Here is a 24,882-nt window from a genome sequence, read left to right on the forward strand (position 1 = left end):
TCAGTGTCACGCTCTTTGGTGGTTTTTCTAGCCCTCTGCTACAGCCCTCGCACGCGTATGGGGCGGCCCTCCTATTTCCAGCGTCACGAACGCAAGCGCACCATTGCTCCTGAACCGAGCATGTTGCCGCTCCTTGCTTGTTTTTATCTTTCGGCACGTCTCCTTCCGGTTTACGTGCGACGAAAGAGCCTGGAGAAAGAATTTCGGCTGCCTTGCGTCGCCTTCTTCGAAGAGAGAACGTCACCATCGGTCCATTTCATTTGATCTTCTCTATTTGCTACTCGTGTTCCGCTGCCATCATGTTTTTCTCCAAGCAAGAACTTTTTTGTCACTCGAACTACAAGGATTTCTTTCGTTCGCTGCTTCGGCCTACTAGTAAAAGGTCCTTCCTTCGAGGTGCGCAAATTTTCGCACGAACAATGCAAAACACAACAAGGCTAGAAAACGCGCAGTAGCGAAGTGAGATGCTGCGCTCTTTGCCGGTGAGACGCGGGCATTGCGTATATTGTTCTACGTTTATGGAGCCGTTCGCTTGTTATTGCTCTGCACGCCGGCTTTCCGGTGGGGCTCTTATATCCCGGTCTTTCCGCCAGCCATTAGTTCCAATCCACTTGAATAATGGATTACGCATGTAGGTAGTGATGAAGCTCAGCCAAACAGGCAACGACGCAGAGTCTCGAATGCGATGGCCGTGTTTTTGAAGTCGGAGACCTGCATACCATGTTACCCGGACGCACGCGGGTAAGAAAGAGGTCCATTATACTGCGCCCAGGTTCAGGTTTACCGGCAGCTTTCCTAGCGGTGCTCAGCCCACGTGCCGTATTGGGGAGGATGAAGCATCAGGTCAAAGCCGAGTGATCCACGACACCTGGTGCTGTCAGGAAGGTCTGCCATGTAGGTTAAACTTAGTCTAAATGATAACAATTTCGAAGAAAAATTGTTTTGTGATACAAAAAAAAAAACTCATGTGATATAAAAAAATCATCTCATGAAGAACAAAGCTACATGTTGATTTTTACATGGCACTCTCCTTCTGCCTCGGTTGAGGAGTTTTCGGCGCCTTTTCAGTTCCGTGAGCATCCGACGTCTACACGGTATACTACCTGTAACATACATTCTTTAACAATTCTTCCTAATAAGTCATCCTTGCCCAACATCTTAGCAGAATGCAAGATACTTTCCAATATATTCCTCGTCGAACTAATTGCTTTAATACTTAGAGAGGCATTAAGAGCTCAATTCGGGTGTTACACGTTCACAATCTATTCATTCGTTGATTACTTAGAGTGGTTTTTCTGTTTTGTTTTTGCTCGTGACATTTATTGCTATTTGTACCCGGCTTTTTTGTTGCGTCTAAACTGATGCCATCCTTATCTCCTTCCTGTTTGCTTACAATGACCCAATTTGATGAATTCCAAAGCTTTTGTGTCGCGCTTCTTATAAATCGTGTATTTTGTTCATTTGTTATGCATTATTCTTATTCTTTATATTAATGACCAAGTGCTGTAGTGTATGCTGATAAGGCTGCCTCTTTACGTAATATTCCATCGGGAGCCCTCAAGCGCAAAATAAATGATGATGATGATGATGATGATGATGATGATGATGATGATGATGATGATGAGGAGGAGGAGGAGGAGGAGGAGGAGGAGGAGGAGGAGGAGAGAAGATGAATATTAGGAGGAACGCAGCTTTAATTTCGCTCTGCTCAAGAACGGCCCAAACACAAGTCCTGTGCAGCATACCATATTGTATTGTGCAATAATAATTCTATGATATATATTGCGTTATTCGCAATGCTCCTTTTATGCCTAGCGCGTTTGTTTCTGGCTATAGCTTTCAGTTTCGTACAAAGTAATATTATACACAAGAAGGGGCAATACATTGTGGTAGTTTTCAAGAGAGGAGGTTCCTAGAGAAAGAATATATAGTATGGAAACATTTAAACAAGGTTGCCTGAATATTGTTTCTAAAATGGTTTTCCTGAAAAAACAAAAAGGGCGACAGAATAAAAGAAAAATGGTCTATGGCCTCATCTCTACAGACTGGTCACAGAGGGAGGGTGCCAGTCCACCCCTTTGATGATAAAAGTTTAATACTAGTATTCGACAGCGTAATTGGGTAAAAATAACGAGTTTTTCTGGTGTGAAAGGAATTTTTGTGCCAAGCGAATAGAAGGTGTCGATATACTGAAAAATTTGCTATCGCTGGGTCCAAAAAGTCCTCAGCAAATGCATATCGCCTGAATCTAGTAGTAGTTAGGTAAGCTCATGTGGCAAATGTGCACTTGACTTGGTCGTTTTTCAACCAAACGCCCTGCGTGTATGGGCAGACCTTCCAGCTCTACGTGCGCGAGTATCACATGCACCGTCAATACAAGGACAGCACGATGGCGCCGACGGAGTGGACGCGCCTCGAGTGTTCGTATAGTTGCCATTGCAGAAAACTAAAAAAAAGAAAGCCGGAACTGTAAAAAAAATTAAATTGGTCGTGCAAGTTTATACTAAGGTACGCCTGTACGCCCTGTACACCTGTGCGTAATATCAGCGCGATGTCGGGAGCCCAGGGTGAACTGTGGATTGCGGGATCTGTGTGCTATGGGTCCATGCTAGCAGACAGCCGGTTTCGTATGCAAACACTGCCCCCCCCCCTCCCCGGCATGCCCTAGCCTCGGCGGCCCCAACACTCGGCCCACTCCTAGTTCCAACTTTGTTGTCCGCGTTTGCCCCTTTGGTGTACCGTCGGTGGGACTTTTCTCACCGACTTTCATTTCTATTTACCTCATCATTTCTGTACTTCAAGTTTTAAAGAATATGACAACCATTTCACTGTGTGAAGATGGAATGGCAGGGAAAACATTTTGCTTTTCGTTTGAGAGTTTTGACTGTCGTCAGCTTTCGCTGCCATTTATTCTTCATAGATTGGAATGGTTGTCATTTCTCTGAAGTGTGTGATGATGGGAGTTGATGTGTTTGATTGGATGATTTAGTAAAGACAATGGTTGATGTTCGATTGAGACGCTTTATTTTGTCAGGGCAGCCACGACTGCTTTAGGATCACTGTGATATACACTCAGTGGTCCGACTGCCACCCTAGAGAGGTTCTTGGCTAGAATCAAATCAATGCAGGTCCGGTGATGCGGGGTAGGTATCATGGGGTTAGAATAACTTTACAGGCCAACCTCATCCAACATGTATTGCATGAACCAGTTTTTCTCTGGCTTAGAAATGCACAAGTTGAAGTGTCCGTCATTGATCATAGGTGTGGTATCATCCTTTCTAATCCCCTGGAAATATTTCAAAAACATCTGGTCTTAACCGTGTGTCTCGGACCTCTTTTGGTCCCACGTGTGACAAGAATTGTTCAAGGGCGCGTTACAGGTTCCCGAGCCCACAGGGGTATGACATTGCCAAGGAGCTTGGACCCTTTCTGCACTATCACGAGGATCGGCCAACACGATATTTTTTGTTGCCGGACGCCGAAAAATGTGCGGCACCTTAGTCACATACAGCTTTCGCTGTAAAAATTTCGAAGGGCGAAGCATTCACAGCGATAGCAAGCTTGAGTGTTGTGGTTGAACTCTTAGGACGGCGTCGTAATACGTGATGTGACGTGACTCGAAGCAGCACACAAGGCAACTTCTGCTGGGCAGAACGAAAAGCAGTACGAAAAGGCAGCTACGCCTGATAATGATGATGATGATTTATTGGCACCTACTTTGAAACGGGGCAGTGACAAATAGTCGCCTATAGCCTGCGTGAGTTAATCAGGCATGGTATACACGCTTCTCACTCTAGCCTTTCTGTGTACATCTTAATCTTATTTCTTTTCATCAAACCTTCCCTTTATATTTTGTACCGCTACGTATGCCTGTAACGGATCCGGTTGTACCAATCTCTTCCTTGCTTTTTCCCCAGCAATGCTTTAAACGTCTCTGTCTTATCTGGACTGCTGACCGGGTGATGCTTCTGTGCACTTTAAATACAAGAGCATTTTTGAAGGTGTACGTTACCAGCGGGTCTCATTGGGTGAACACCTTCGCATTCTATGAGGATGTGCTGAGAGGGACTCCGGATTCTTGCTGCTTCTGACATCATGCTTCATGTTGTTGCGAATACTTGTTCAGGTATGTTTTTGGCTTTAGCCAACCAGCTCGAGCATCAAATAAAGAAAGCACAGCCCTTTGGCTTATCGTAGATGTTTTCCATTCTAATTTCTTTCTTGTCCTTGTAAATTTCCATGGTCGTTTCTTGTTTCCATTGTTTTCATACAATTCATTGACCCTGTTTCTCTCACCCTACACCTGGTTGCCAACTTTCTTGACCTCTGCCATTATTCTGTATCCACGCTTTTCAGGTGTACAGGTACTTGTGCACAGTGACGACGACGATGATGATAGACGCTAGCGTCATGAACGTCGCAAGTGGCGTTGCAGGCTTCGCACCTCGACACTGCACGAGGTGAGACTAAATGAGATCGACGGGAAATCGTCGGCATTCATCAGCATACAGTGAAATATTACACACGTAAAGAGTACTGGCGCCGGCACCAGTGAAATTACATAACTGAGATTGTGATCCTGAATATCGCTTCGCATTTTTAAGAGAGAGAGAGAGAGAGGAAAGGGGAAAGGCAGGGAGGTTAACCAGAGAAAAAGATCCGGTTGGCTACCCTACACTGGGGAGAGAGGGGAGGGGGAGGTAAAGTGGTAACAAAGTAGAGATAAGGAAAGGAAGGAGCCTAGACACACAGTCACCATCGGTCACTGGCACCGAATACTGTCATCGCACAGCACAGTGACACTTGCCACACTATCAACATTTGTTCAGGCTACAGCCGCCTGTCCAATCCTGTCGCCCTCAAAAACCGCAACAGTGCCCTCGTCGCCCTCTGCTGCGATGGCTTGTGATGGCGGTATTGTAAAATAAGTTCCTCTGTGAGAGGTCTTTGGTCAAAGCGCGCTATCGCGGTTGCGAGTGATTGTCTCTGTAAATTATATCGAGGACAGTCACAAAGAAGGTGTTGAAAAGTCTCCTCGTTACCACAGTCCTCACACGTGGCGTCGTCGGCCCATCCAATTCGGTAAGCGAAAGACTTGGTGAAAGCCACCCCTAGCCATAGTCGACAAAGCAGGGTAGCTTCGCGACGGCAGAGTCCAGCTGGAATACAAAGGCGTAGAGAGTAGTCAAGATTGTGGAGTCGGTAGTCGTGAAAACTTCCAGCGTTCCACAAGGAGAACGTGATGTCACGGCTGATCATTCGAAGTTTTCGAGCGGCATCTGTCCTTGATAACGGTATCGGCTCCTCTTCGTCCCCTACACACCCGTCCTACACGTGTAGTGTAGTGCGGTTTTACCATCACCGGTACAGACAAAGAAAGATCTCATAAAAAGGTAATGAGAGATCTATTGGAAAACTCGACCACCTAGACCAACCATCTCATGAGCATCGAGGATAGCCTCGTGAGATACGTTATCGTATGCCCCCTTGACATCCAAGAACAAAGCTGCACATAATCTTTTGCGTGACTTTTGAAGCTGGACGTACGTAGCGAGATCAACAACACTGTCTACTGAAGAGCGATCTCGACGAAAACCAGCCATGCAATTCGGTAACATGTTGTAGTGCTCCAGGTACCACTCCAAGCGGGCAAGGATCATCTTTTCCATTATCTTTCCCACACAGCTGGCCAGCGCTATTGGGCGGTATGAGGTGGGTTCAAGTGGGGACTTGCCTTGCTTCAGGAGAGGGACCAAGCGGCTTATCTTCCATTCTTCGGGAACCATGCCATCCTGCCAAGATAAGTTGTAGAGATGTAACAGTTCTCTCCGTGCGCCATCACTCAGGTTGTTCAAGGCGCGGTAGGATATTCCATCTGGTCCCGCGGATGAAGAACGCCTGCATAGAGCAAGAGCCGCTTCTAGTTCCTCCATTATGAAAGGAAGATCCATGCGGCCGTCACGTGAAACAGGGATGCGACTGGGGGCTCGAAAGCCTGGACCGGCTGCTTGGCCAGCGATCCTTGCACAAAAGTCTTCTGCAACATCAGCCTCTAGCCGCCCCTGGAAGAGCGCCAGCGCTTTGAATGGGAAGCGTTGTTCAGGGAAGGAACGTAGACCACTGTTTGGATCGCACCGCTGGTACGATCTGTTGGGAACTCGGCGCTGACGCCCGTGGTTGTACCTGGGTCGCAAGCCCCAAGGGTAGCGTTGGCCTGGCGGCCTGGGGTACAACTGGAAGCATCCGAAGGTCCCGGCAAAGCATGAGTCGACTGGTAACAACAAAACAACTTGTTTATTTTAACATCGCAAAGAGTTGGCGGTCAGGTTGACCGAAGTAGAGAGACGGGAGAGCACTTCACTCAACAGAAGAAATCGGAGCCCTCCTTTTGGCGTCCGGGGGCAGCTGTTTTTATACTCTCGCAGTTGAGGGCAAGAAGGAACCCCTCAAAAGACGAGCACGTGAATGTACAATGGGCTAATGGTGACGCACACTGTCGTAGCGCTGCCGTAGCACCATGTCGAGCACGATCTCGTAGCACCCTGTCGTAGCGCTGCCGGTCGGGCACAATGACTGTAATGAGAGGATGATCCCTGCTTTCGCATCGCCAGGTGCGGGCACAATGACTGGAATGAGAGGGTGATCCTTTGCGGTCGCATCGCCGCAGTCGCGCCTGGAAACACCTGCCGAAGAGCGTTGCGGCGACGACGATCGGGCCAAAATGTCTGCCGCCCCGCCGCAGTCGCGCCGGCAAAACCACGTGTCGCAGGCGAAACGCAACACCACGTATGGTTCTCCAGATGTGGGAAAGTGGCTTTCGGGGGTCTAGTCACTGGCAAAATCTTGCCCAACGTCGAGATGCCAATCTATCCATGCGACGTTGAAGTTTCTTTTGTAGTCGTCTGGCTGTCCTAAGGCCTTCGATGGATTTTGTACGCCGGTAACGCCGCTCCGCACGACGACGGAGTGCACGAAGTCGCTCCAACTCTATATCCAATTCCGTGTGCTTCGACGAAACCGTGACCGTGGGCGCGGCGTGTAGCATTGCAGACTTGATTGCTTCCTCTAATCCAGAGGACAGGCCCTCTCGACAAGCATCCTCCATGGTGGAAGTAAAAGTGGTCCAGTCAATTAATCGAATGGTGTTGCGTGGGGTGGGACTGGACATTCCTTTGATGACAAGGTACGTGGGAATATGATCACTCCCGTGTGTCTCGATATCCGAAAACCATTTAACATATCTTGTGAAACTGCTGGAGACGAAAGCTAGGTCAAGACAGCTGCCATAATTCACGCCTCGTATAAACGTTGGGCTGCCGTCATTCAGGAGTGAAAGGCCGTGGTTACAGGCGCAGTTTGCAAGTCTTTGCCCTCTTGCATTTGTTCTTGCGCTTCCTCATGCTATATGGCGCGCATTAAAATCTCCGATGATGACATATGGGGCAGGGCACATAGACAAGATGTTCGTTAATCGTTTGGGATCAAAAACACTTGAAGGCGATACATAAACGCCAACAAGTGTAAACATGAGTTTGCCCTTTTTAATTGTTAGGCAAACGTATTGATTTTTATCATGAGGCGGAATCGGCTGGCGAACATATGTCAGTTCTTGACGAAGAAAAACGATGACTTTGCTGCATGCATTAGTTGTTGCGGATATAACAGCTTCGTATCCCGATAATCTGACTGGTTTTGACACATTAGGCTCACATATGACAATGACTGGGAACAAATGAGTATATATATACTGACGAAAATCCGAAAGGCGTGATTTTAGTCCTCTTGCGTTCCATTGTATGATTGACGCTGCCTTGACTTCCTCTCGAAACGATGGGCGATGGCTGGCCATGTCTCTATTCGAGGCACTCAAGCACTGGGTTTAAGGCGTCCAGTACTTTCAGTGCATTTTGAGCAGACGTAGTTCCAAGGTTCGACAGAATCACTCGAATGGCATCTATGAGGGGACGCAGCATTGAAAGGACTTGACGATCTGCTTTAGGCGTGGCATCAGCAGCAGGAGCACGTTCCCGAGCGGGCTTGACAATCTGTAGTTCTGTGGGAGATTGCTGGCTTGGAAGCGCAGGCCATTCTTCTTGAGACAAATTCCTTTCAGGCGACTTCCTTGTGCTGTTCAGCCCCTTTTTGGCCTGATTGGAGAAAGTGGGTGCTACAATGGAAGCGGCCCTCTCCTTTCGCGGCTCTGCCTTTTTTGAGGCGGTTCGGTGACGCCGACGCCGACGCCAGATCGTTGCAGTAGCCTCCTTGTGTGTCGAATTGTCCCGAACCATTTGCTTGAGAACAGCGACCTCTTTCTTGATGCGAGGGCAGTCCCTAGACGAGGCAGCATGGGAACCATTACAGTTGCCGCACTTTAGGACAGTAGCCCGGCACGTCTCCTCCGCATGAGGTTCAGCACAACGGGGACATAGTATCGAGTTTGGGCAGACACCCTTGACATGTCCAAGCTTGAAGCACTGATGGCATTGAAGAGGCTTTGGTATGAAGGGCCGAACAGGGTGTCGGAAGTGACCGACTTTGACGTGTGTTGGTAAGCAATCTCCTTTGAAGATCAGTTTGACGCAGCGCGATGTTCCAAGGCGGCTCACACGCGTGATGACAACACCCTCACTTGCTGGTTTGACGAGGATAGGCAAGTCCGCGTTGGGAATGGCGACATCGATGTCATAAATGACACCTGCTGTGGATGCGTCATCCATCGGGATATATGAACGCACTTTGATGCGCCCTAGCACCGAGATTTGCTTCAGTTTTTCGAGCGCACTCCCGTTGGTAACATCGATTGCGAGGACATTTTTGCGTGCATTTATCCGAATATCCTTAATTTCATTCGGCACGACCCCTTCCAAGAAAACAGATAGTTCTTGTCTGTTTAGCAGTCGGAGGTTGTTTGAGGGCTCTTCGGGTACGAACACGATGGCGTGAGGCCAGCGTTCAGGCCTTGACTTCAACGTCGCCGTGCTCGCTTGCGTTGATGGGTTCGCGTTGACAGTCCTCCTTTTGGCCCTCTTTCTGCGGACAGTGATGAAGCTATCATCCGATGAGTCTTCATCCGACATCGAGTATAGCTCAGTGTCTTCGGTGTCACTGAGCACGCTTCCTCTCTTCCTCGTGAGGGACGGCCTTGATGACCGCTGGCCAGGAGGGCCTCTGGAAGGCTCCGCGTCCATGGCCACAAAACCGGGAGCCGAGGCACCAGGAAATTCCGAAGAATTCGTCGAAAACCAGAGAACACAGGTAGAAGCGTTCTAAGAAGAAGGCACTTCGTCACGAAGAAGAAGAAGAAGAAGGCACGAAAGGCATAGGCTGAGAATGAAATGTTTTGTGAGCTTTCGCGCTGTCCGACTGTCAATATTCCGACGAATACATTAGTCAAGCCTATAAAACCTGGTCAGACCAGCTTCAAGATGGCACTAATATAGCATCTGTGGTGGCTGCTGAGGGGAAGAAGCCACCGTGGCCATAATTTATCGAAGCCAGCCAGCCATGGTGCCGTTGATCCTGTGGAGCAGCAAGTGGATGTGTCCAAGGAGTTCCTAAAAGAAAAAAAAAACTTTTTTGAAACTTTCTTGAACGCGACCGCTCGGGGCGGGTGTGCTAGCGTTCTCGATGGGCGCGCATGCGTGCACGTGGCGATATTTCTCGGCGGCGCTGTCGCCGATTGTAGTGCCGATACACAGCATATCGAAGAAGCCCTATAGGCCAACTCACAAACGCCAACGACCACGCTGACGATAACGACAGCGGCAAGAATTTGCCAGCAATGTCCACATATTGGCTCTCGTAACAATACAACACCAAACATTATACCACATGTACTCACTAACTGGTAGCATCATATATTTTGGCCGATCGCCAAAAGACAGCCTTTGTAACTCCTGATGGGCTATATGAATTCACCGTCATGCCGTTCGGCCTCTGCAACGCGCCTGCCACTTTCGAGCGAATGATGGATAGCATTCTTCGAGGGCTGAAGTGGAAAACGTGCCTCTGTTATTTGGATGACATTGTGGTTTTTTCCACCGACTTTGCGACGCACCTCAGCCGCCTCGAGCAAGTCCTTGCGTGCCTCTCCACTGCAGGACTGCAACTCAATCTGAAGAAATGCCACTTCGGCGCTCGCACACTTACTATTCTCGGTCATGTAGTTTCCAAAGACGGTATCCTCCCGTACCCCACGAAACTTAGCGCCGTAACCGAGTTCCCCAAACCAACCACCATGAAAGAGCTTCGCAGTTTCATCGGCTTGTGCTCATATTTCCGGCGCTTCATCCGTAACTTCGCCTCTATCATCGCCCCCTTGACGTAGCTTCTCACCGGCAGTTCTGACCTATCAGCCTGGTCCCCGGCATGCGACGACGCATTCCAAGAACTGCGACGCGTTCTCACCTCTCCTCCAGTACTGCGACACTTCGATCCATCTGCACCAACTGAGATCCATACGGACGCTAGCGTTGTCGGGCTCGGCGCTGTTCTTGCACAACGCAAGGATGGCTTCGAAGAGTACGTCGTCGCGTATGCCAGCCGCACCCTTACCAAAGCCGAGGCGAACTACTCGGTTACCGAAAAGGAATGTCTGGCCATCATTTGGGCAATCGGAAAATTTCGTCCTTATGTGTACGGGCGTCCATTTGACATCGTGACCGACCATCATGCCCTATGCTGGTTATCTTCATTAAAAGATCCAACTGGTCGGCTCGCCCGTTGGGCATTGCGCCTGCAAGAGTACGACATCCGCGTTGTTTATCGCTCCGGCCGAAAACATTCAGACGCAGACGCTCTATCCCGGTCACCCCTGCCCTCCGGTCCTGTCCACTCGTCTATTTCCACACATGGAGCCTTCGCCCTCAACATTACCGACATGCCATCAGAACAGCGCAAGGACCCATGGATCTCTTCGCTTATTGACTTCCTGTCTAGCCAGTCGCCAGCGCCAATTTCTCGGACGCTCCGTCGTCAAGCCGCGCACTTCATCATTCGGGATAACCTGCTGTACCGCCGCAACTACAATTCGAGCGGTCGCAAGTGGTTGCTTGTTATACCCCGACACCTGCGCCCTGACATCTGCGCCACGTTCCACGACGATCCCCAATGCGGCCACGCTGGTGTCTTAAAGACATACTCTCGCATCCAGCTTCGGTACTACTGGCGCGGTATGTACCGCTTCGTTCGCCAGTACGTCCGGTCCTGCCTCATATGCCAACGACGCAAGACGCCACCTCAACATGCCACCGGTCCCTTGCAACCTTTACCATGCCCCGCGCGCGCGTTCGACCGCGTCGGCATTGACCTATACGGTCCGCTTCCCAACACTCCAAGTGGCAACCGCTGGGTTATTGTCGCTATCGACCACCTCACGCGGTACGCCGAAACTTCAGCCCTAGCATCTACCACAGCAAAAGACGTCGCCAGTTTTATCCTTCGAAACCTGATTTTACGCCATGGAGCACCTAGAGAATTACTGAGCGACCGCGGTCGCGTTTTTCTCTCCGACGTCATTGCAGCATTGCTAAAGGAGTGTCGCATCATTCACCGTACCACCACGGCATATCATCCTCAAACTAATGGGATGACAGAGCGTTTCAACCGCACCCTTGGTGACATGTTGGCCATGTATGCTTCATCTGACCACTCGAATTGGGATCGCATTCTGCCTTTCGTCACCTACGCTTGCAATACCGCCACGCAAAGCACCACTGGGTTCTCCCCTTTCTTTCTCCTTTACGGACACGAACCTTCATGCACTATGGACACGATTCTGCCTTACCGACCAGATGCTTCGGAGTGCACGACTGTTTCTAGAGCGGCTGCTTACGCCGAAGAATGTCGCCAGCTCGCTCGTTCGTTGACATCCCAGGACCAGTGGCGCCAAAAGCATCGCCATGATTCATCTACTGCGGCTACGTGCTTTGCTCCTGGCTCGCTGGTCTGGTTGTGGGTGCCCTCTACTCCTCCAGGCCTTTCCTCTAAGCTCCTCTCCAAGTACCACGGTCCTTATCGGGTACTGAAGCAAACATCCGCGGTCAACTACCTCATCGAGCCAACGGAAGCGCCTTCCGACCAACGTCGTCGCGGCCAGGAAATTGTGCACGTCTCCCGGCTCAAGCAGTGCCATGACCCTTCTGTGTTTTCGTGCCCTTAGGTCGCCAGGTTGGCTACTCTTTCGGTGCGGAGTGATTGTACTGAAGGCACTGGGCAGCGGGCATGGTGCTAGTGGATGAGAAGAAGACGACAAGGTGTGCTTGCTTCCCCGTTTCGAGATAGCACCGACCTGTTTTAAGCCTACCGCCGCAACCTAGAGCTAGTGCTGCTAGGCGAACACCCCCCGTTGCAATATATATATATATATATATATATATATATATATATATATATATATATATATATATATATATATATATATATATATATATATATGAACGTTTCATTGTTGTCATGGCGTACCACTTGGGAGGTCACCGTTGAGCCGTTGAGTGTCCAGAATCTTCTGCCGCACTTTCCCAACTTGTCCGCACTTTTCCAAACGAGCGGTCGTTTCGAAACAGTCAATGTTGCCCGTCAGAGCCATGCTCGACGAGCAGAGTGGTCATGAAGTCACGCACAAAACTACAATCGAGGCAGGGTGTGAAGATAACAGGCACAAGGCAGCGCGGAGACTGAAAAAAAAAAGGAACGAGGAGAAAGAAGGGCACACGTAAATCAGTCTATTCTAAGCGACGGCCTTGTGCCTCTTCGTTACATCACCTCATAACAATACAATTAGATATCTTTATATATCTTCATGCGGAAGCATGAAAAGGAAAGCGGATGAAGCCAACTTAAAGCACCATCAGATGGCATTCACGTCCGTGCATCCGCTGTGGCGGCGGCACAGGCCGTGTGGGGGAAAGAAAAAAGACGAATGAGAAGGCTCACCTTCGTGCATAGCATTCGCCGCAAGCGTTTCCCGGTCAAGATTACGGTTGCATAAGCTGCACTTGCCCGGAAGCGGCAACTGTGAGTACGGTCTACATATAGCGCCGCGCGTTGCGGCTCTGCCAGTCGGTGCGGTGATCGGTGCCTCAATAGATGGCGAAATGAAAACACGTATAGAGTTGCACTCAAATTTCGCATTAAGGAGTATGGTAACCGTGGGTGAACTTATTGTCGTTGGTTTTGTGCATTGCGCTGACCGCCATCCTGATAAATTATCAGTTTATGAGGAATACAAACCACTAAGGCCCTGTTTTCTGATTCTCATTTTATTTGCTTGATAAAACGTAATGAGGCGATTTGTGTATCTTGCAACATATATGTAAAATCTAGTGTAACTAGGCATCACGAGTGCAGTAGTGAAAGCAGTGACAAGGAAGTGCCAGCTCGAAATGTTTAGGCTTTGAGCTGCACCTTTTTTCACGCAGCATATTAATTTGTATGCAACAAAGGTACACATTCAGCATCCACCCTACTTAGCGGCCCATATTCGTACTTCATAACGTTGAATGGACTAATGCTCTCTGGAACTGCACAAAGTTGGGCGTTGAAAATTTTTAGACAATAGTTTCAGCAACAAAAGCTCTCGATTTGTTGTCCGATGCAGATGCAAGTTTCGAATTAACTCTGACAAGCAGCTCCATTGCTGATGACAGCGAACCTTTCCTGAGCGTCCAAAATGGGCCCCACATTCCAGGTCAGAGTCACGCCCAAGCATAGAAGTTTCTCAGTGATGCCGCGGCTAAAGGCGTGAAATGAAGGCACAAGTACGCTAAGTCACTTTCAAGTGTATCGTCGCATAGAGCAGTTCGTGCCCTTCTCACAGCCTAACTTTCGTCTGCTGAAAAGCTTGTAATCACAGTCTTTACACCGGCAATGTGTCTGTTTAATAATTCACTGCCTTCAGCTAAGTTTTCCAGTGGCGTAGCATTATAAACAAGATGACGCTAGGGCAAAATACGAGTAAAGGCATCTTTAGGCCCTGGAAAAGTAATATATTCACCAACATCGATATAGGTAATTATAGGAACAATAATGTTGCCACTGAAATGTTTCTAAAGGAATAGTTCGTGCTTATGTATTAAATAGGCGTGATGACGTCGTAAGGGAACAATAGCTATTATGCCTAACGTTCTAGTGCCGAATTCACAAAGCTTGTCGTTCGCAAGAGCTGTTTTTCATTGGCTGATCGCCTTCGCTAATAATATGTCCTACATCACTATAGGCTGGTATGAACGCTTTTAGCGTAAGAAGGTTTTGTGAATACGTTAACCTGTACGTTGTTGCGACGTGTTGGCGCGACCCAGCGCGCAAGGAAACCCCTGTGTCAGGTGTTCGAACTCAAGGTAGCTAAGTAGAACGTGTTGTATCTTCTTCCACGAATGAAGCCAAACTACTTCAAGCCAAGGCGCTGACAGTGCAAACCATCTGTGTGTTGCCGTAGTGATGGTTCCATATTGATGGCTACATGGCCGAAGTGTGCGAATATTCTAAACTTGGAATGCGAATCGAGTCGTCTTCGCTATTCAATTCGCATTCGATTGGAGAATTCACTAAGTGAAATTGTTGAACATTTGTTTCTTTGAGATTATGTAATGGATAACAACACTTATGTGAGTCTCAAAGGAGTGCGAACGACGAAAATTACGACTATTGGGAATGATGCTGTTGCAGCATAAAGTCGGTTGCCGGTCAGGAACACCAGTTCCTGAGCGAAAGCACGGATTAGATAACTGCTCGAGAACCTCAGGTCATTCATTACGGTTGTCTCAATTTTAGATTTCCCGTGTGCCTATTAGTTGTCTCAATTTAGGCAAAACAAGTTGTTTGACTAATCATAGCATCTTTCCATCCCTTCAAGACAACCTGGGGTGCTGTAGTACCACACTTCTCTCCTTGAATGAAGTCAACACTCTACGTGCATCTCGTGAAGTGATGTTTCTTTTTTTTTCGATATTGTAAGCGTGATGGACATTACTGAAAGTACTTTATTATAATTTTCAAGCTGCATTACATGCATCTATACAGGCGTGTATATGACTCGTGCAGGTAATGCCAATAAGGCTATTTTGCTACTAAGAGGACTCCGCGCAAATTTCACATTTCACTTTGTTAAGAAATATTTACATTCAGAAGTCATTAATCTCGAATATTCTTATTTGATTTGATTCGAAAATTGCCACATTCGAACGTTTCCACTATATAGGTCGTCATTCGTGTATGTAAAACCAATCTAAAGAACAGCGCGGAGAGAACACGCAGATTTTGCTGCCGAAGTAAGATGAAGGAAATTAAATTCCATAAGACTTGACTTCTTTTGAAGGCGGCAAATGGGTCAGACATCGTTGCAGGTTTGGCCTGGAGTGGGCAGGCTTGCCATCACCTGGTCGGGACGGGACGTTTTTTTCCGCTTAATCCAGCTATCGAAAGTTCTTGGGACACCTAGCCATAAAGCGATGGTCCCCATTGTTGGAGAAATTGTTGCAGAAGTAATTTCTGACGGCTATCTATGAGAATGCGATAGCATCACGATGCAATATGGCACAATTCCATGTTTGTATATTTACTCTGACTAAGCCTACAATAGCTGGGTAGTCCTTGCACTCCGTAGATCATTAAGTTCAATTACAGCGTGCGCTGGACGGTGTATGCTAAAGTAAGATACACATCTCCCCACTTTCAAATTTGTGTACCTCTTACTAATACCTGAGCAGTTACACCTCCTGTACCTGCTGTGGATAAGAGTATTAGGTTAGGTTTTATTGCGTAACAGAAAAATAAGAAGATAAGAAAATGGAAAGAAAAGAAAAGGAACAAAAATTGAGATTTTGTACTTTCTGACGCTACCTTCTAATGTGACTTGCAAGTATCTTGTGAAATAGGAGTGTAGGTTACCGCACAGATTTCGAAATTTCTTTGCGTACTATGATCCAATTTCTTGTATCTGGCTATTCGGCATCTAAGCTGAACCAACGTAAAATAAGAAATAAGACTTTGCCATCATTGGTCGGCTTCGAACTGAATTCATATTATCGATGCGTTGCGAAAAATGCCTAAGTCGCACGCACGCACGCACGCACGCACGCACGCACGCACGCACGCACGCACGCACGCACGCACGCACGCACGCACGCACGCACGCACGCACGCACGCACGCACGCACGCACGCACGCACGCACGCACGCACGCACGCACGCACGCACGCACGCTATGTTGATGGTCCACGATGGCGTTTTAGAAATGAAGTCGGGCGAAGGCGAAAGAGAAAGCGACAAAACACAATGAAGTAGGTTGATTGTTTCTCGCATAACTTAGTGTTCTTGGGATTTAGCGATCATTTGCATCGGAATAGCACACCCGAATATCACACCAGGCAGTGCTTTTCGGAGGACAGCGTTTTTTTGGATTTGAGGGAAAACCCAGAACGAAGAGAGCATGGGAAAAACACTGAATCTCACGTCCTTGCATGCGGCACAGTGGACTGCGCGCTTTTATTTGCTTGCTCACGTCGCATGACAATAATCACCTGTTCGACAGAGGCTGATGATCGGGCCGGTTAGCCTCGTCTGTGTCGCTAGTCGGCATGGGTTGAAGACCTAGGCTCGGGAGCAAAAGCAATTTTGCAACGAGTGGCATGGCCGGCAGCCCAACTGCACGGCTCCGGGCACCAGCAGCGCCCGAACCAAAGCAGACGTGAACTGCTCTCGTTCGGACACTACGCGAGGCGGAATGAGTTGAGAGAGCAGGACGCAGAAGAAAAAGAAAGAAAGAAAGAAAGAAAGAAAGAAAGGAAGAAAGAAAGAAAGAAAGAAAGAAAGAAAGAAAGAAAGAAAGAAAGGTAAATACGAAAAGAAGAACCAGCGAGAGAAAGAGGTAATTTATCGAACGCTGCCTGCACCACCAATTTCCCCAGGGCCTGACTGACCCGCGCATCACTGATATAGTGGTCTGGCGCAAATCTGCATGAGGGCTTGGCCAGCATACAGAATCGAAGCCAATGCTCGAACGCCAGCAATGGTGCTCTCGCATCTGTTGTTGCTCTCTCGCGGGCGAAATGCGTTGGGATTAGCGCCACGTCGATAATAAATCGCTCGGCACGCTATCTGCTTTGCTCCTGGAGGAAAGCCATGCAAAACCGGCGGGTGTATCTGCTCCTGCGATGACGCGACGAAGTGGCGCCCATATAGTGCGAGCGGTGATAATGGAAGTTATGGTTATACGGTGTGTGGTTTACGCTGGAGCGCGGCTTTCGAAACAAGAAACGCTGGAGCCTGGTGGGTGCGTAGAGTGCAGTTTCATTAAAACCTTTAGAGGGAGATCTTGTGGCCATGGGCCTGCGTGCTATGCCGGATTCGCTATCCTTGGGCGCCTTAACTCGGGCACAGCGACAGGAAAGTTCGCTCTGCCATCGAGGAGTATCATTTAGGTTAAATGTAAATTGCTAAGTTCTGACTTGAATACATCTAGCTTTTCTTGTCAACTTTTTGTTTGATTTATACTGTGCCTGCTTATTTTCTGTCTTTTCCCTTCATTTTCATTATTATATGCTATCCAGGTTCTGGTTCTCGTGCGAAGATCGCCGCGTGTGTCAAATGGCGTAGCACGGGTGCGCGAGAGCACGTCAGAACGCCTAAGTTTTCTTTGTGCAAAAAAAGAAAGAAAACTCAATGCCCTTCCACTCTGTGCAGAAGGATGACCAGCAAAGCTATGTATGTGGGCCCCTTAATGGCGAACTGCACCTCCGCCGCGGGTCGGCCCGGCATTGCACTACCTTCGGCATCAGTCCACGTAATGTGTCCGCCAATGGAGCTTTGTCTCTCCACATGGACATGATCCTGGGAGAACTAGCGCTTAACAGCTTCGCTGTAAAATTGGTTATGTCATTGTGTAAATTACCTACTTACTTACTTAATTACTTACATACTTACTTAATTCCGACGACGAACGCGGAACGTTCGTTGGGACGAACGCGTTCGCACGGTAGCGCCGGGGGGCGCCAACGAGGCAGCTGGGGAAGACGACGACGACGCTGTAGCCAATCGTGATGATGATAGTTTTGTGTTAACGCAGGGACACAATCCTGGGCATAGTAGTCCATAACAGCTTCGCTGTAAAACGCATGAATGAAACGGCAAATTTATAGTGTTTGATTAAACGCTCTGCTAAGGCTTCGCTTCGCATAATTTCCAAGATGTGCATTGCATGTACATAGTCGTCTTTTATTTCGCGAAGAGGCTTAATGGCTGCAAATTGCGAGTGGCTAATGCTGCGGTTAAGCAGCGGCAAGAATCCCAGCACAAGCAATGAACACCGTGCCCAGCGCTGGTGATGATGGTTGGCCAGCGTTCGTCGTCTTCACTAAAATTACCCCCGGGAACGAAAAGGAGCCGTGCTGGCGACTGCAGAGTTCACCATCATGAGCGGGTACGTCTTCTGGCGCTGCACATGGGCAATAACTCGTCCACGGCGGTGCAAGTACGAAGACGACGTGAGTGGTTCGATAACATAATTCACGGGAGATGTGCGCTCGACGATGTGCAAACGGCCTTCACACTTGGGCAGTATAGTTTTGAAGAGAGACCAGCAGCAATGGAACTATAGGAACTATAGGAACTGGTAGCCACACTTGCACGCCAAGAAGGAAACTAGGCGTGTCGCTATTGTCGGGGCGGCTGCGCTGGCGTTCCTGGTCAGATGAAGTTAAGACCCGTGCGAGTTCGCAGCACTGCTCAGCATGTCTTGCAGTGGTATAAACGGGTGCACACTCGGATGCATTAGGCCGGTACGCGAGAATTGTGTCGACAGTGTTTTCGATGGATGGCGGTCATACAATGCTGATCTGCATCACGGCGTTGCATGCGTAGGCAACAAAGGGTAGATTGAGGTCCCAATTGTTTCGTCAGAGGCGACATATATAGTAAGCATGTCGCCAAGCATACGGTTGAATTGTTCAATAAGCCCGTTGGTTTGAGGGTGATATGCGCTAGTTGTCCGATGAACAACTGGGCACTGATCGAGGATGGCCTCAACAACTTTGGAGAAGTAGGCGCGACCGCGATCGCTGAGCAGTTCCTGGAGGGCACGAACCGTGGCGCAGGATAACACTGGGGAGGAGGAACTAAAGTCCTTTTATGAGCTTTAAAAGCTAAGTACCGAAAACGTTTGTGGCGCCGCCGGCGCACTTTATTGGACAGCGCCCACTTCCGGCTGGGAGCTCCTTCCTTCCGCCATGTTTTTGCTGGGTCAGTCCAGCTGCTGAGTTTCTTGCTTGTGCAGTTGTGTCGGTTACAGATATTCAGCGAAGGTGACTTCTGTATATCTGTCACTGTTTGCTGGAAGACGGCGAACCATTCCGGAGGCTTCTTTCCGCCTGCTACTACAATGTTTCATTGTTCACCCCAAGACAATGATTTACGCATATTAAAGGCACAGATAGCACAATTGCGGGCGCAATGCACGCTTCGAAAAGCCCAGCACCAGTCTAAATAGCGCTATCCAGATTCTGCTACGAACGGGAAATTTGGCTTTGTGACCGTTGTTACGTTTCGCCTACGACGCGCGGTTTAGCCGGCGCGACTGCAACAAAGCGGCAGACATTTTGGCCCGTTCGGCGTCGCCGCTACGCTCCCCGCCAGGCGTTTCCAGGCATGTTCCGATGCCACGTGTCTTCATGTGCGTGTGTGAGGTATGTGCCATTGTGCCCGACCGGCGGCGATGCGACAGCAGGGGGTCACCTTCTCCTCCCAGTCATTGTGCCCGACCAGAGGCGCTACGAGAGCCGAGGTTACCTTCTCCTTCCAGTCATTGTGCCCGACCAGAGGCGCTACGAGAGCCGAAGTTACCTTCTCCTCCCAGTCTTTGTGCCCGACCGGCGGCGCTACGACAGTGTGCGTCACCTTAGCCCATTGTACAATCACGTGCTCGTCTATTGAGGGGTTCCTTCTTGCCCTCAACTGCGAGAGTATAAAAACAGCTGCCCCCGGACGCCAAGAAAAGGGGCTCCGATTTCTTCTGTTGAGTAAAGTGCTCTCCCGTCTCTCTACTTCGGTCAACCTGACCGCCAACTCTTTGCGATGTTAAAATAAACAAGTTGTTTTGTTGTTACCAGTCGACTCATGCTTTGCCGGGACCTTCGGATGCTTCCAGTTGTACCCCAGGCCGCCAGGCCAACGCTACCCTTGGGGCTTGCGACCCAGGTACAACCACGGGCGTCAGCGCCGAGTTCACACCAAATCGTACCAGCGGTGCGACCACAACAACCGTTGCCATCGGTGGGATTCAAATAATTGGTGGCAGCGGTGGGATTCAAATAACTGGTGGCAGCGGTGGGATCCAAACAACTGTCTGCCAGCGGTGAGATCGCGACAACGGAGGCCAGCAGCGAAGAGATGCAGTTGACTGTATACTGAGCAGCTCAACGACGATCCGGGAGCAGTGCAACGAGCCCTGTGTGATGACTGGTTGCCTGCAGCGGAACGACTGCGCGGAACTCTTGGCTGCGAGGTTTGGTGAGTGCGGGACTTTCTTCTTCTGAGCTTTGCCAGGCTTTTGTTAGTGTCAGAAACAGAGCTGGTAATTGTGGTTTTCGTTGCTGCCGGGTTAGTTTGCGGCAAGACAATAATAGGCAGTAGAGAAAGCAGCATTCAGAGCAGCCATGGATTTGAAGTCGTTGCGCAAACCGAAATTGTTGGAGCTTGCAAGAGAGTTGGGTCTGGATGTCTCGGACAAACTCAGAAAACCTGAACTGCTAAGGGCTATTCTTGATTTAGAAGCTGAGGATGACGAGCTGTCGGAATGCCTTGAGACCATTGAGGAGAGGGAGACTGCAAAAAGACAGGAGCGCGAACTTAAAGAGCAAAAAGAGAAACAGGAGCGCGAACGTAAAGAACAAAAAGAGAAAGAAAAAGAAGAGCGCGACCACGCTTTGGAAATGAAGCGTCTCGAGGTAGAGATGGAACGCGCTCGTAATGGAAGTCAGGCACACGGTGCAGGAGAACGAGTATTGTTCAAAATGACTGACCTGATGCGGCCGTTTAAGCTTGGAGAGGACATTGGTTTGTTCCTGGTTAACTTTGAGCGAACGTGCGAGAAGCAGGGGTTCTCTCGGGAAACGTGGCCACAGCGCTTGCTCACTTTGTTACCCGGCGAGGCGGCCGACGTAGTCGCTCGCTTGGATAGAGAGGAGGCAGAGGATTTCGACACAGTGAAATCGAGTCTTCTAAAAAAGTACCGGCTGTCTGCGGAGGCGTTCCGTCGGAAGTTTCGGGAAAATGAGAAAGGCAAAAGTGAGTCATATACAGAGTTTGCGTATAGGCTTATGTCAAACATGCAGGAGTGGCTCAAAGAAGAGAAAGCGTTTGGTGACCACGATAAAGTTCTGCAGTGTTTCGGGCTAGAACAGTTTTATAGTCGGTTACCGGAGAACGTGCGATACTGGGTCTTGGATAGGCCAGACGTTTGTACGGTGGCTAAAGCCGCTGAGCTAGCCGAGGAGTTTGTGACGCGTCGGGCTCGCGGAGCTAAGGACGGTCAAAAGGGTGAATTTGGCTCGAAGTTTGAGAGGCCGAAGTTCACACCCATGAGATTAAAGGGGGACACGCGTAGTGCGGATGCGAGTGAAAGCAGTCCGACCAGACGTAAAGAGACGGCGGCAGCCGAACGCAGAAAGCGGTTCGAGATGAGGCAAGCGCGCGTTTGTTATACGTGCCAGAAGCCGGGTCACTTTTCGGCGCAGTGTCCGGAAACAACACCAAAAGTTGTGTTTTTTTCAATAGGCAGCACTGACGAGAACATGAAGCTTCTCGAGCCTTACATGCGAGACCTCCTCGTGAACGGGAAAGAGTGCCGAGTGCTTCGCGATTCCGCAGCTACGATGGATGTAGTTCACCCCTCTTACGTAGAACCCCATATGTTCACGGGCGAGTGCGCATGGATCAAGCAAGCCGTGGAAGCTCATAGCGTGTGTCTGCCAGTAGCAAAGGTGCTTATTGAAGGACCTTTCGGAACGCTTGAGACGGAGGCGGCAGTGTCATCTATGCTGCCCCCCCAGTACCCGTACCTATTTTCGAACAGGTCCGATCACCTCCTGCGCGAGAAGGGGCTTTTGTTTGGTGAAGCTAGTGTTCAGGCCTTAACCAGATCGAAGGTTCGGGAGCTCGCTGCAAAGGCGGTAGTTGCGGGGCCGATGTTATCAAACAACGAAAAAGGGTCAGAGGCGCAGCAAGCCGATATTCAGAGCACGCCCGAACTGAATAAAATTGAGCCTGTAGCATTGAAGGCGCCAGATACTGGAGAGGAAACGCCCGACACGGGAAAGTTAGAAGAGCTATCTACTGATTTGCTCATCGCGCCTACGTCAGACGGACTTGATAGGTTGCTAAAAGTCAGCCGGTCGGCTTTGATAGCCGAGCAAAAGAAGGATGGTAGCCTAGAAAACATACGCTGCAATGTCAAGGAAGGTATCGCCAGGAAAAATGCGCGTTTTGTGGAAAGAGGTGGAGTCCTGTACCGGAAGTATCTAGACCGCAGAGGAGTGGAGTTCGATCAGCTGATCGTGCCTCAATGCTATCGTCAGGATCTGTTGCGCTTGACGCATGGGGGTTCGTGGTCCGGACACCTAGGAGTTAAGAAAACTAAGGACCGTCTCTTGCAAGAGTACTATTGGCCAGGGTGTTTTCGGGACGCAGACCACTTCGTGAGGTCATGTGACACCTGTCAGCGGGTGGGCAAACCAGGGGACAAATCGAGGGCGCCGTTGAAATTGGTACCTATCATTACGGAGCCTTTTAGACGGCTCGTTATTGATACAGTGGGACCTCTGCCGGTAACAGCCACGGGGTACAGACACATTTTGACTGTGATCTGCCCAGCGACAAAGTTCCCTGAAGCAGTGCCGCTTAAAGAACTCAGCTCAGTTGAGATAGTCAATGCACTACTGTCCATATTTGCGCGAGTTGGTTTTCCTGCAGAAATCCAATCAGATCAGGGCACAGTGTTTACTAGCGCTTTGACGACAACTTTTCTCGAAACGTGTGGGGTAAAGCTGCCACACAGCTCAGTGTACCACCCACAGTCGAATTCCGTTGAGAAGCTCCACTCCGTCATGAAGCGCGTGTTGAGAGCCTTGTGTTTTGAACATCAAACTGACTGGGAGCTGTGTCTGCCTGGGGTGATGTTTGCATTATGGACCGCGCCGCATGCAGCTACGGGGTTTTCGCCAGCTGAACTGGTGTACGGTCGCTCGCTTCGATCTCCGCTTCGCATGCTTCGAGAATCATGGGAAGGCAGGGGCGACGACCCAGTCGTGGTGGAGTACGTGCTTAAGCTCCTCGAACGCTTAAGAAGGGCACAGGAGTTGTCAGGTGAAGCAATGGCAAAGGCCCAGCAGAGGGCCAAGGTTTATTATGATCGGACAGCCAGGGCCCGTCGTTTTGAGGTGGGCGATGAGGTCATGATATTGCGCACATCGCTAAACAACAAACTAGACGTGCAGTGGGAGGGCCCAGCACGAATTGTTCAGAAACTGTCGGACGTTAACTACGTGGTAAGTCTGCCAGGAAAGCGGAAAGCACAGCAAGTTTACCACTGTAATCTGCTCAAACCTTATAGACAAAGGGAAGCAGTGGTGTGCATGATGGTAAACGTTCCTGAAGAGCTTCCGGTCGAGCTTCCGGGACTAGGCTCAGTGACGAACAGGGAAGACACCGGTCAAGTCATTAGTGACCTTATCAGTAAAGCACCGCTGTCGCCTGAGCAGAAAACCGAACTACACCAGCTATTACAAGAGTTTCAAGGTCTGTTCTCTGAGAGGCCTGGTAGGACTTCTGTCCTTACTCATGATATAGAACTTACCTCCCCAAAGCCAGTACGATCCAAGGCGTATCGGGTGTCACCCCGCCAGAGCGATATTATGGAGGCTGAGGTAAAGAAAATGCTAGAGCTCGGTGTTATTGAGGCAGGTGAGAGTGATTATACCTCCCCTTTGATTTTAGTTGAGGTACCGGGCAAGGAACCTCGTCCTTGCGTCGACTACCGCAGGCTTAATTCCATCACTAAGGATCAAATTTATCCGATCCCTAACATCGAGGAGCGCCTTGAGAAAGTTAGTAGCGCTCAGTTTATTTCCACCCTAGATCTTGTCAGGGGTTATTGGCAGGTTCCACTCACAGAAGAGGCTAGTAGGTATGCGGCGTTCATTTCACCAATGGGAACATTCCGTCCTAAAGTGTTGAGTTTTGGTTTGAAGAACGCGCCATACTGTTTTTCAAGCCTCATGGATAAAGTGTTGCGGGGACAGCAAGAATTCGCTTTACCGTATCTAGACGACGTAGCGATATTCTCCGCATCCTGGTCTGAGCATATGGCACACTTGCGGGCAGTGCTAACCCGCCTGCGCGAAGCGGGCTTGACAGTAAAGGCTCCTAAGTGCCAGTTAGCACAGGCCGAGGTTGTCTACCTCGGTCACGTGATTGGTCAGGGTCGTCGCCGCCCCTCTGAAATAAAAGTGGCCGCTGTGCGAGACTTTCCGCAACCGCGCACAAAGACCGATATTCGGTCGTTCTTAGGTGTCGCCGGCTACTATCAGAGGTACATCCCCAGGTACTCTGATATCGCGGCTCCCCTGACGGATGCTCTAAGAAAGACAGAGCCTCAAACAGTCGTCTGGGACGAGACAAAGGAAAGAGCTTTTAGCGCCCTAAAGAGTGCCCTAACAAGCCAGCCTGTGCTACGATCGCCAGACTATACAAAAGGGTTCGTTGTTCAGTGCGATGCTAGTGAGCGAGGCATGGGCGTTGTACTGTGCCAACGGGAAAATGGAGAAGTAGAACACCCCGTGCTGTATGCTAGTCGTAAGCTGACCAGTCGTGAGCAGGCGTATAGCGCCACCGAGA

Source organism: Dermacentor variabilis, chromosome 4 (genome assembly GCF_050947875.1).
Source record: "Dermacentor variabilis isolate Ectoservices chromosome 4, ASM5094787v1, whole genome shotgun sequence".
Lineage (NCBI taxonomy): Eukaryota > Metazoa > Arthropoda > Arachnida > Ixodida > Ixodidae > Dermacentor > Dermacentor variabilis.